This window comes from Podarcis vaucheri, assembly GCF_965113315.1.
Source record: "Podarcis vaucheri genome assembly, chromosome: 17".
In the NCBI taxonomy this organism is placed as follows: Eukaryota; Metazoa; Chordata; class Lepidosauria; order Squamata; family Lacertidae; genus Podarcis; species Podarcis vaucheri.
In genome coordinates this window covers 19627706-19640981 of record NC_138755.1, presented here as the reverse complement: position 1 = coordinate 19640981, position 13276 = coordinate 19627706, and the positions used below count along the sequence as shown (strand labels likewise).

The 13276-nt window shown below is 45.8% G+C and overlaps 1 protein-coding gene across 1 annotated transcript in view; it reads left to right on the top strand.

The window, feature by feature from the left end:
- Positions 1-13276, top strand: part of LOC309521938 (uncharacterized protein) — a 149417-nt gene that overhangs the window by 51779 nt on the left and 84362 nt on the right. The window lies entirely within an intron of this gene.

Genomic DNA, 13276 nt, shown 5'->3' with positions numbered 1-13276 from the left:
GCAGCCGGTGGCTTTAAACAAAATGTTAACCTTCCTGTGTAGTGTAATTCCAACTGCAAGTACTAGAAATAACAGCATTAGTGTAGCCTTTTCCAGTAAGCAGCTGATTTGCAACCCTAGCAATGAAAGTGAGTCAGGAAAGGGGAGGGGAAGGGAGGAGGGCAAGGCATGTGAGCTTTGGGTGTGGATTGTGTGCTCATATACTTCCTGCTCATCATTACACAGCAGTTTCTTTCCCCCCTCCAGCATAAAAGTTCCATGAGAGGGAAGCAGAAGTTGGTGTAGTGCGATTAGAATCCAGATCCACCTTCTCCGAGGCAAGCAGGCGTCTTTAAATTTGGATGGGAAACAAGATTCTTAATCTGAAATCTCCAAATGGAAAAGAAAAGAAAAACTGGACAGAGAAGAATGAATTCCTTCTGCATCTGCTTTCCATGTTCCTGGAGCAATTCGTATTTTAAATTGTATTACACCAAGCACCTCAGCCTGCTTTTTGCTTCCTTTCTCAGTGTCCACATGAGGGATGGAAGAGGTTTGTATTTGCCAGGGCACCCTAGACCTGCAAAGACTCACCAGGCCAGTGGTAACACTGTTATTATTATTATTATTATTATTATTATTATTATTATACAAAAAACAAAACAAAACCAGTTGATTAAAATATAAGTTAGAATGCAGTTTAAAATGCAGCCTCGTTTTAGTGGTAGCCTATAGATCAAAGCCATAAGGGGAGAAAACGTCAAATTATTATTATTATAATTATTACTATTATTATGTATTAAATTTGTATACCGGCCTTCATCTGCAGGCCACAGGGTGGTTCACAGCATTAAAAAAACACAACATGCATAAGAAAAACAAAACAAACCCGTAAAGGTAAAGGACCCCTGGACAGTTAAGTCCAGTCAAAGGTGACTATGGGGTTGTGGAGCTCATCTTGCTTTCAGGCCGAGGAGCCGGTGTTTGTCCACAAACAGCTTTCCGGGTCATGTGGCCAGCAGGACTGAACGGCTTCTGTTGCAACGGAACACCGTGACGGAAACCAGATCACGTGGAAATGCTGTTTACCTTCCCGCCACAGTGGTGCCTATTTATCTACTTGCACTTTGATGTGCTTTCGAACTGCTAGGTTGGCAGGAGCTGGGACAGAGCAATGGGAGCTCACCCCGTCACGGGGATTCAAACCACTGACCTTCTGATCAGCAAGCCCAAGAGGCTCAGGGGTTTGGAGCACAGCAGCACCCGCTATGCAGCTGCCAAGAAAGACAGAAGCATGAAGAGAGAATCCTCCCTTTGCACATCCTTTCTCTTTTAGGGGTCTCGCTGAGGTTGCTTCGCTTGGAGACACTCCCCAAATCCTGCTGCCAGCACAGATTTGCATCCATTCAAGAGCACATTTTACTTTTTTGTTAATTTGAGCCTGTTGGGAAGTTTCCTCTGCCTTTTTCCAGTATGCTTGTGCACAAGGCTCCCCTGCACCCCAGCCAGAACTCACCAAAACTCAGTTCTGGCACCTCTCAGGTGGGCTTTGTTGCCATTCTGAGAGAACGAGGGAGAAGTTCAATATGAGATCCAACACCTTTTTTTCTAGAAAAAGAGCACTGCTTGGGCACTCATCTGTGTTTGGGTGTGCACACACCTTATATTACGATTTCTGAAGTTCAGTAATGCAGAAGAGAACCTGGTTTAGCTACATCTGGGGTGAGTAACCTTTCGCCCAAGGACTACATTCTGGTAGTGGGTGGAGCCAGAGCAAAAGTGGGTGGGGCAAGGAATGCAAATTTCACCACTCTACCTGTTGGTAGAGTGTACACACAAGTACACATGTCTCTAGCTTCCATCTAAACAAGGAAGAGGCAGTATCAGAGTTCAAGGTCCCAATTCAACCAGACAGAAACACTCGGGGGAGGGGGTCTGGAGAGAGTCCTGAGGGTCAGACAAGAGAGTGATCTTTTCCCTGGTCCTGAATGGGGTAACTGTGTCCCTGAAGGACCAGGTGTGCAGCCTGGGAGTCATTTTGGACTCACAGCTGTCCATGGAGGTGCAGGTTAACTCTGTGTCCAGGGCAGCTGTCTACCAGCTCCATCTGGTACACAGGCTGAGACCCTACCTGCCCATGGACTGCCTCGCCAGAGTGGTGCATGCTCTAGTTATCTCCTGCTTGGACTACTGCAATGCGCTTTATGTGCAATGCGCACCTTTGAAGGTGACCCGGAAACTGCAATTAATCCAGAATGCAGCAGCTAGACTGGTGACTGGGAGTGGCCGCCAGTATCACATAACACTGGTCCTGAAAGATCTGCATTGGCTCTCAATACATTTCCAAGCACAATTCAAAGTGGTGGTGCTGACCTTTAAAGCCCTAAACTACCTCGGTCCTGTATACCTGAAGGAGCATCTCCACCCCCATCGTTCAGCCTAGACACTGAGGTCTAGCTCTGAGGGCCTTCTGGCGGTTCCCTCATTGCAAGAAGTGAGGTTACAGGGAACCAGACAGAGGGCCTTCCCGGTAGTGGCACCCGCGCTGTGGAGCGCCCTCCCTTCAGATGTGAAGGAAATAAGCAGCTATCCTATCTTTAAAAGACATCTGAAGGCAGCCCTGTTTAGGGAAGTTTTTAATGTCTGATGTTGTATTGTTTTTAATATTCGGTTGGAAGCCGCCCAGAGTGGCTGGGGAAACTCAGCCAGATGGGCAGGGTATAAATAAATCATCATCATCATCATCTGAACCCAAGACTCTTGTTCATCTACGCTTTTAGCTATCTGGAATCTGGATGTTCTCAATGCCCTGTAATTTGTCCAAGCAGATTAAGGTTAATTGCAACATTATGACTCTGTAAAGACGAAGGTTCCCCCAAAACACACACTTTTCAAGGCTTTGGTTAAGCTTTTAAAAAGATGCTTCTTTAATAGATAGTGATGCACGATAATGCTTGATTAAATGAACACGCATGGCCTTTGATGGCTGGTTGCTGCAGCGCAAACGCGCCATCTGCTTGGCTTGGCTTGGCTGTCGTCTGGAGGGAAACATTGGCAACTGGAATGGAGCTAGTAAAAGGGAGGGAATCCTGTTTGTTTTAGCAGCTAGCTGGCAAGACAAAATGTCACAGGGCTCCAAATGCATGCAGTTGACTTGAAGGGACATTGTGCTACTTTATCACCTAGTACTGAGATAGATTTGTTGGTTGCAGTGGCGTGGGGTGTTGGGACCTAGGGGGCCAGTGCGCTGGGTGTAGTAAGGGGGGCACATCACAGCGCTCTGCCCCACCACGAGCAGCTGCATCCTTCTCAGCACCCTCCAGCCCCACATCATTTTCATGAGTCTTGCAAAGCAACGTGGGGCTCACAGGGCGCCGTGAGACACCCCGCTTTGCAGCAGTGGGCAGGGAGTGCAGGCAGGAGGACGCACCGCCACTGGTTGGTCAAGCATAAGACTCTTATTTTCAGGGTCCTGAGCCCCACATTGAGCAAAAGATTCCTGCATTGCTGGGCGGTGGACTAAATGACCCCAGTGGTCCATTCCAATTCTATGATTCTATAATTCTGTCTTGTCTGGATTTTCACCTGCCCTTGCTTCATCAAGCTCTAGTTTGTGCAATTGTAAAGCACACACACACAGCCTGCTTTTGGGGAGAGGCAGATTCCATATATCTCCAATATTCTCTTACAGTGGCAGTTGCCCTGTGATGAAAAGGGGAAACATCTAACCACTTGGGGAAGTGGAGACATAAAGCAGTACTGCTTTTTTGTGTGTAATATCAGGTGTGTTTTGTATTTCAAAATTTTAACAGGGGGAGGGGGACCCATTGCTGTTACATAGCACATCACTGGTCTCCGTACTGGTTTTGTTGTTTAGTTGTTTAGTCGTGTCCGATTCTTCGTGACCCCATGGACCAGAGCACGCCAGGCACTCCTGTCTTCCACTGCCTCCCGCAGTTTGGTCAAACTCATGCTGGTAGCTTCGAGAACACTGTCCAACCATCTCGTCTTCTGTCTTTACAGCACTGGACTTTCCTTTCGCTTCCAGGCATATTCGCAACTGAGCAACCTTTCGGCTTTGGCCCAGCCGCTTCATCAGCTCTGAATCTACTTGTACTTGTCCTCTGCTCTTCCTCAGTAGCACGTTGGACGCCTTCCGACCTGAGGGGTTCATCTTCCAGCATCATAACTTTTATATGCCTGTTGTCTTTGTCCATGGAGTTTTCTTGACACAAACAGTGGTTTGCACAGGAGGCTGAACTCGAACCCAGAACCAGGTGGTAGCTGCTGTTGCAATGCCACAGAGCCCTGTAAGGACATCTGTGCTCTGCCAAAGAGGGGTGGGGAATACGAGACCCTGTCACACAGAAGAGCTGCTCAGTGTCATCTTTGCTATTTTTGATCTTACATGCATGGCATGTAAGGCTAATTCACACATGAATGTTCACCGCACACTGACTGTAGCATCATTGCATGTGCAAATGAGCCATTGCAGGGGAATCGCTTCCCACCAAAAGGCTTCAGATGCACCATGCCTTTAAAGCACGCAGCTTTGCCCTAAGAATCCTGGGAACTGTAGTTTACCCTTCAGAGAGGCCCAACTCCCAGCATCCTTAACAAGCTACAATTCCCAGGATTCTTAGGGGGAGGGAGAGCTTTAAATGCACGGTATGTCTTCAAGCAAGGTTTGCAGTAGCTGAGCACAACTAAAACACCACGATCCTTTTGAGGTGGGCACGCCGTTAAGTTGTGAGTCACTGAAAGCTGAACAGTCAAATGTCAAGAGGTCAAGGAATAGGCAGGCACACCCAGGGCCAAGCTAGTCATTTGATAAAAGCTAGGGGTTGTTTCTGAACAGCTGAAATGCAGAGCAGGTGGGAAAGAGGTTGTTTTCAAAAGCTGATTCAGTGGTTCTCAAACTTTCCCCTCAGGTTTCACTTTCAGAATAAAAATTTGTGCAATGTCGTTTTTTTTCATTGATAAGAAACACATTGGAAAACAGAAAGAACTCTTATCAGTGCTTGATTTATAACACAGAACACATACCCTCCAATATTTCTCCGACAAATATAGGGACGTCCCATTCCACAATGAAAATTTTATCGTTCATACCCCACACATCTTACTAGGTTGCCCCAGCCACTCTGGGTAGCTTTCAACATATATAATAAAGAATTAAACATTAAAAAAATAACCTTCCCTATACAGGATTGCCTTCAGACAGTGCAGGGGTTGGATAACTCCATACCCTCTGACATTTCTCCAATGAGAATAGGGAGATCCTAAGGAAAAGTGTTTTGAATTATGGTGCTGGAGGAGACTCTTGAGAGTCCCATGGGCTGCAAGAAGATCAAACCTATCCATTCTGAAGGAAATCAGCCCTGAGTGCTCACTGGAAGGACAGATTCTGAAGCTGAGGCTCCAATACTTTGGCCACCTCATGAGAAGAGAAGACTCCCTGGAAAAGACCCTGATGTTGGGAAAGATGGAGGGCACAAGGAGAAGGGGATGACAGAGGACGAGATGGTTGGATAGTGTTCTCGAAGCTACCAGCATGAGTTTGACCAAACTGCGGGAGACAGTGGAAGTGTTTGGCGTGCTCTGGTCCATGGGGTCACGAAGAGTCGGACACGACTAAACGACTAAACCACAACAACAAGGAAAAGTGGGACATTCCAGGATCAAACCAGAAACCAGGACGGCTTCTCTAAATCAGGGATGTCTGTGGAAAATAGGGACACTTGGAGGGTCTGAGAACGCAACTTCTGTATAATATGATCATGGGATATCCAGAAAGCAGACAACAAGACAAGAACATGAACCATTCCTGAAATATTATATTGATTGCCCTTGAATTTTCCTCCCACACTTGCCACCCTCTCCTACCACACCAAGTGTGGTCCCTTTGAGAAGCACTGGTTTAACTCATGGGACCCCAGATACAATCCTGCACGGGGCAGTTATTTTAGTCCAGGGTTTCCCAAACTTGGGTCTCCAGCTGTTTTTAGACTACAACTCCCATCATCCCTAGCTAGCAGGACCAGTGGTCAGGGATGATGGTGATTGTAGTCCCAAAACAGCTGGAGACCCAAGTTTAAGAAACCCTGTTTCAGTCAAAGCTGGGATACTTAAAATGCTTCTTCGGTTTGAGCTGAAACTTCAACAAATAGTTAAGAACCAATTTGCTATTGGATTCAACAAGGCTTACTCCCAGGTAAATGAGGGTCAGGATTGCAGCTTAAATTAGGAACTGTAGACAAGTTGGGCCAGAGCAGAGCCTGTGAAAACTCTGATTAAGGAAAGGGTTCGCGACTGCAAATATCGTGCATGCTTACTTGGGAGTAAGTGGACTTTTACGTGAATCTGCTTGTGCGAAAAGGACTGTCTACTGCCTCACAAAACATCCCTGGAGGGAAACAGCTGAGTGGGAGAGCAGGCAGAAGATCCCCTCACAGGGACGTTGTGAGAGTAGAGTGGACCAGTGGCAAACCTTCAAGATCTTGCATTCCTCTTCTTGAGGAAACCTTTAACGTGGCTGTGTTCCCAGTTCACACCAAGAGGGGAGCCACGTGGCTAATATGATAGAAATCTATATAATACAGTGGTGCCTTGGTTATCAAACGCCTTGGTACTCAAAGACCTTGGTACTCAAACACCTTGATTCTCAAACGCTGAAAACCTGGAAGTAATCGTTCCGGTTTTCAAATGTTTTTCAGAAGCCAAACACGTCCGATGCGGCTGTTGGCTATTGTTTCTGGGGCACCTGCACCAATCAGAAGCTGCGCCTTGGTTTTTGAACATTTTGGAAGTCAAATGGACTTCTGCAATGGATTAAGTTTGGTGCTTTTGTTTTTGCTGTTTATTTTGCGTTTTAGTTTTTGAGGCTTTTTCAGTTAATTTGTTTTTGTGACTGTGTGGAACCCAGTTCAGCTACTGATTGATGGATTTATTGATTGATTGTGTGACTGCAGAAATGGATAAAAGCCCCCTATCCAAACAATGACTATCAACAGTGCAGGTAAGGAAAAATTTAAATATATATTTTATTATCTACAATACTGTTTATTTTATAGTAAAGTACATTGATTATTGCTTTCATTTTATGGATCAGTGGTCTCGTTAGATAGTAAAATTCATGTTGAATTGCTGTTTTAGGGGTTGTTTTTTAAAGTCTGGAATAAATCTGTTTTGCATTACTCTATGGGAAAGCGCGCCTTGGTTTTGGAATGCTTTGGTTTTGGAACAGACTTTGGGAACAGATTAAGTTTGAGAACCAAGGTACCACTGTATAGTGAAAACACAAATGGAAATGGAAATGATTGCGTTTTACACAGGCCTCTGTAACAAAGTGCCTAGAGAGATGGATTTCCGTCAGGCAGTTATTTCATAGGCTTTATAGGCCTCCATCATGCATGATACTTGATGGTTGGGTTAGATAAATAAGGAACCAATAAGACAGAGTTGTTTGCTATTGCAGTTTGGAGGGGGAACGAAAAGGAAGTAGGAAGTGATCTGCTGAAATCTTTTGTCATGGTGACTCTGAACTTTGAGCTGACATATCTTTATGCAATCTTGCTGGGATTGTACGCTATGCTGTAAAAGAAATGTAGCTATACAGATTTTTTAAAATTAAAAAAACCCTGCTACATATATACACGGATGGTGCTTTTTTTCTAAAATATATATATATGTTTCGGGGTACTCTCATTTTCCTACTCATATTGAAATACTGCCTCTCAATGAGGCCAAAGTTAGAGTCATGAAAAGCTTAGGGATATGCGCACCCCTGCGTCCTCCCAGAAAAAAATCACTGTACTGTACACTGATATTATTTTACAATGGACTTTGGTTTCATGTAAATAATGTAACTAAAATAGAAACTGAAACCATTCTGCTATGATTCGCTCCTGGAATAGCCTGAGCTTTTCCAGAAGACCAATCTTTATTGGTTGTTGTTCCTATTTTCACTAGGTATTTTGTGGATTCTATATTGCAATTTTATGTTGTGAATCTCCCTGAGATCTACAGATGAAGGGCCAGTTTACAAATACAATAAATATTATTATTATGATTGAAGACAGGAGTGCCTGGCACGCTCTGGTCCATAGGGTCATGAAGAGTCGGACACAACTAAACGACTAAACAACAACATTATTATGATTATTATTGAAATACTTATTCAGATGTGAGTCTGGTTTGCTTCATCTTAGGATGTCTATGCACCTTGTCTGGGAATAAGCCCCATCAATCATGGAGCGACATACTACAGTCATACCTCTTGTTACATTCGGTTCAGGTTACACGCCACAGCGACCTGGAAGTGCTGGAAAGGGTTACTTCCAAGTTTTGCCACTTGCGCATGCGCAGACGCACAAAATGACGTCATGCGCATTCGCAGAAGCGGCAAATTGCGACCTGCATGTGCGTGGGTTGCGTTCCTTTCAGGTTGTGAATGGGGCTCTGGAACAGATCCCGTTCACAACCAGAGGTACCACTGTACTGAGGAAGCAAGCATAGGTTTTGTACCTCCCATTTGTGGAAGAGTCTTTCATCCAGGAATTTCTCCAGTTGGGCTAAAGGGATGGAGAGGCAGTTGTCACTGTCTCAGGTTTCTTCTTCCATGCCTGTTTCAAAGAGCCCCTATACCAGGGGTCTGCAACCTTTAAGACAAAAAGAGCCACTTGGACCCGTTTTCGAAGAAAAAAACAACTGGGAGCCGCAAAACCACTGCGACATTAAAACAAATATATCTCCGGAGCCGCAATCTGACAGCGGGCGGGAAGGTGACATCGGGACGGTGCGTGACTAACGCACGCACCGCCCCCATGCGACGTCACAGCCAGTACAGCGCCCGCCACAGTGGGGAGTGTCGGGGCGCACAATGCGCCTCCTCGCCTCACTAGTATCCGCCCCGGAGCCGCGGCAAAGGTGTAAAAGAGCCACGTGCGGCTCCGGAGCCGCGGGTTGCAGACCCCTGCCCTATACCCTAGCCTTCCAGAGCAGTTTCCGACGGACAAAAGGGGCTGTAGCGAGAAAGGAGAATAGTTGAAAATCACCTTTCAGAAGCAGCCTTCTGTTGGCACTCAAGCAGTGTTCAAAACTATCATCTCCGCCATCTGGAAGTGCATGCCTGAGGATCAATGGATCTGGACAGTTTTCACACACTATCACCCCATCCCATAGAATTCTATTAGTTATATTTTATCTACAGAATCAGAATGAATTTCAGGAACCAAAATGCTTTTTCTGTGCTGCCTGAGCAGGAGCAGTGAATGATGGTGCAGTGAATGGTTGCAGCTTGTCTTCACTTGCCCCGTCCCACTGGCCTGCTCACCGTTGTGAAGCATATTCCGATTTTATGAATGGTCCATGTCACCATTAAGAAAAAGAGGTCGGAATAGGCTAATTTATATGTGACCTGCCTCTGGATCAAGGGACTTTCCTTCTTGCAGTTCTCCAAGCTCAAGGTTTTCATCTGAACTAGACAGATGCTTAACTGAGAACCAACCCCAGTCAGTCCATCATTTGGAAAATAAAACTTCAGAGCCATCATGCCCAAAAATGGCAATTAGGGATTCCGTTTAGGCAACTGCAACCTTGGTTTAAGGAGCCATTTTGTGCCTAGCTTATATATCTGAGTTTCTAGCACTGCTCTCGTGGGATCTCAATATCCAAGGTATTATTCTCATGGTGAAACTGGATGGTACCTTGGAGATTATTTTTAGAACACTTGTGGCTTTTGCTGCACACTGTGAAACTGGGACCGATTTGCCTCATCTCAATTTGCCACACGGTGTTTCATTAAAAACTGGCATTCTGGACTTCCCAGAGTTACGCTGTTTTGTGTTACAGCTTGTGAAACAGAAACCGTGTGACTTCTGTTTTTACAAAGCACAAGTTCACCTGAGGAAGCTAAAGTCTTTTCACACCTCAGGGCCTCTCCGCACAGGTGTGAATGCGGTCCAATGTGGTCGGATGACATGTACCTTTTTGGCACTCTTGCAAACTTTTTGTTTTAATGGGGATGGGCTTTCAACTTGGGTGGGTGCTGTTTATTTGGAGTGTGGGGTTGTTTTAAAATAATTGTTGTTAAATGTTACATGTTAATTTTTATTGTCGTGTTTGTATCTGAGGGCTGGGCTATTGTTTAGGATGAGCTTTTGTTGGGGTGTGTATTGTTTAGTAGTGTGTATATATTAGTAATGTTGATTGTTTTGATTATTTTTATTACATTTATTTTTATTATGTATTTTGTGCTTTGTATATTGTAACTTTGTATTGTGTGAACTCCTCTGAGACCTACTAGTATAGGGTGGTATATAAATGTAAATAATAATGATAATAATCATATCCATCAAGTTCTTGATAGCAGCTCCCCAACTCTGGAATGCTCTCACTTCAGGTGTGATCTGAACCAACAGGAATGGAGTTTTGATGCCAGATAAGAATGTAGCTTTTCCCTCAAGAAAAGAGAGCCAGTGTGGTGTAGTGGTTAAGAGTGATGGACTCGTAATCTGGTGAACTGGGTTCACTTCCCCGCTCCTCCACATCCTGCTGCTGGGTGACCTTGGGCTAGTCACACTTCTCTGAAGTCTCTCAGCCCCACTCACCTCACAGAGTGTTTGTTGTGGGGGAGGAAGGGAAAGGAGAATGTTAGTCGCTTTGAGACTCCTTCGGGTAGTGATAAAGCGGGATATCAAATCCAAACTCCTCCTCCTCCTCCGCAAGCATTCAGCTTAAGTGGGGCTTGGCTGAAGTAGTTGTTAGCATATTGTTTGATTTTCTAACAAGTCGCATTGAACTGGAATATTGCTCCTGCTGTTTGTAATGCTCCTCGTTCTGGGTTTGTGCCAACAATAAAGTTAAATACATCTGCAAATAATTTAAATAAACTGATAAATTAAAAAAGCAGGGTTTTTCGTATGTGTTTATGTGTATGGTGTGTGTGTGCATTTGTGTTTTTTCCTGAACTTCTGAATAAATCAGTCTCTGCAGGCCTATGGAAACTGCCTTTGTAGTGCAGCCTTGCTATTAGGAAATGGCAGGCAAGCTGCTTCATGCATCAGTTTTGGAACCACAACAAGTTGGCTTAGAACAATGTCATTTGTTTACTTCATTATCTTTTTACTGCCACGAGTGGTTTGGATTGGATTTTCTGGCCAAGACGCCAAAGCTATAGAATCTTAAGAGTGAGATGGGACCCAAGGGTAAGGTTACCAGAATGAATCTGGGGACACTTTAAATAAATAAATACTACACATTCGGACATTGATGCTGCAGCGATGACAGAGGGGCAGCCACCGTCTTGACCTCGACCGCCACGTTTCCCCTTCCTCCGAGGCTTCTGTCTCCTTTCTCCATGAGCCTGGGCAGCCCCTGAGTTGCTGGTTCTTTGGTGGTGGTGGTGGGGAAGCGGTGTGTGGTGGGTCAGGCATGGAAGGCGGAGAAGGAGGGCCGAGAGCGGTGGCGCGGGCAGCGCAATCCCTTCCCATCGGAGCAGCCCCAATCCCATTCCTACTTGCGTGCAAGCAGGAGGGGGCGGGGATCCCTCAGCTGGGAAGGGAGGCTTCCCATTGCCTAACTGAGAGATCCCCGCCCCCTCCTGCTTGCACGCAAGCTCTGATAGGCAGCGTGAAGCCTCCCTTCACAGCTTAGTTGCTGGGGTCAGGGAAGGTGGAGGCAGCCCATAATTTGCATCTTTGAGCCCCTGCACCATATGGGGACTTCTGAGCAGCTCCTGAAGCCAGCCAGAGCCAACTGTTCTGGGCTGCTGAGACTGCTGCTGCTGTGTTCCCCAGGGACATTAGATGAAATTCGGGGACTTTCCGGGGATGGAATTTGTCCGGGGACTTATTCGCAAATCTGGGAACTGTCCCAGGGAAACGGGGATGTCTAGTAACCCTAGCCAAGTGTCATCTGCAATGCAGGAAACTCAGCAACCATTTTAAAAAATGAGTATTCATTGCAGACAACGAAGCTTTTACCCTTATATTATGGATGCATGAAATGCAATCTCACCCAACCCCCTTTAAAAAGAAACAAACAACATCCTTAGATCATACATTCCCATGCATGTCTACTCAGAATTCATCTGAGTTCAATGGAACTTATCGCTTAGTGCATGTTCTTAGGACTGCAAACGTAGGCTTCAGGTGTTTGGCAGCGAGGCTAACCTTGCCCGAGGCTGCTTTCCTTTTCATAATGAAAATAATTGTATGGGGGAAACTGTATTCTCCTTCCCAATATACATGTATATTTGCAGCTCCGCAGACTCCGCTTCGTTTTAATTAACAAGCAAAAGCACACCGTGGTATTGGGGGGGGGGGTCAGATGCAGGGCAGCTGTTCCTGCACCTTTAACAGGAGAAGGGATTTCAGAAGGTGGACTTGGCCTCACAAGCTGCACCTGCTCTCACCCCCCCCACACCTCTAACAAAACTACAAAAAAAATACTAATTAACTGTTCACATGCCAAGAACTCTGTGCTCTAAATCACCTCGCATGTGGGCCTGTGTAATTATCCCTGTCTGTACTTTTCCACATTTCATTCCATCGAGATCTCAGCTTACAGGTGCTCCCCAACTTTGTATACCTGCTCCTGCAAGGTGCATTAGATGAAGTGGTCTGCAACAGCTCTGGGCATAAAAGTAAAGGGGCCCCTGACCATTAGGTCCAGTCATGGCTGACTCTGGGGTTGCGACGCTCATCTCGCTTTATTGGCCGAGGGAGCCAGCGTACAGATTCTGGGTCATGTGGCCAGCATGACTAAGCCACTTCTGGCGAACCAGAGCAGCGCACGGAAACACCGTTTACCTTCCCGCCGGAGCGGTACCTATTTATCTACTTGCACTTTGACGTGCTTTCGAACTGCTAGGTTGGCAGGAGCAGGGACTGAGCAATGGGAGCTCACCCCGTTGCGGGGATTTGAACCACCGACCTTCTGATAGGCAGTGGTTTAACTCACAGCACCACCCGTGTCCCTGCTCCTACAAGGTGCATTAGATGAAGTGGTCTGCAACAGCCCTGGGCATAGCCAGGATTTATTGGGGGGGGGGTGGCAAGACACCCACCTGTCATCATCCTCTGTCAGGTTCTGCCTAGCAGATTTGGAAGAAAACATCTCAACCGCAGTTGTACTTTCTTTTGACTCCAAGTGCTCAGAAAAATAGGTCAAAATCTTTCTAATTTTAGTGAAGCATTTTTATTACTTTTTTTTTACCACTGAAGCTTGTTGCTGCAATATATCCGCACGTCTTTCAAGATGCCACAAGACTCTCTTTGTTGTTGTTTTACACTGA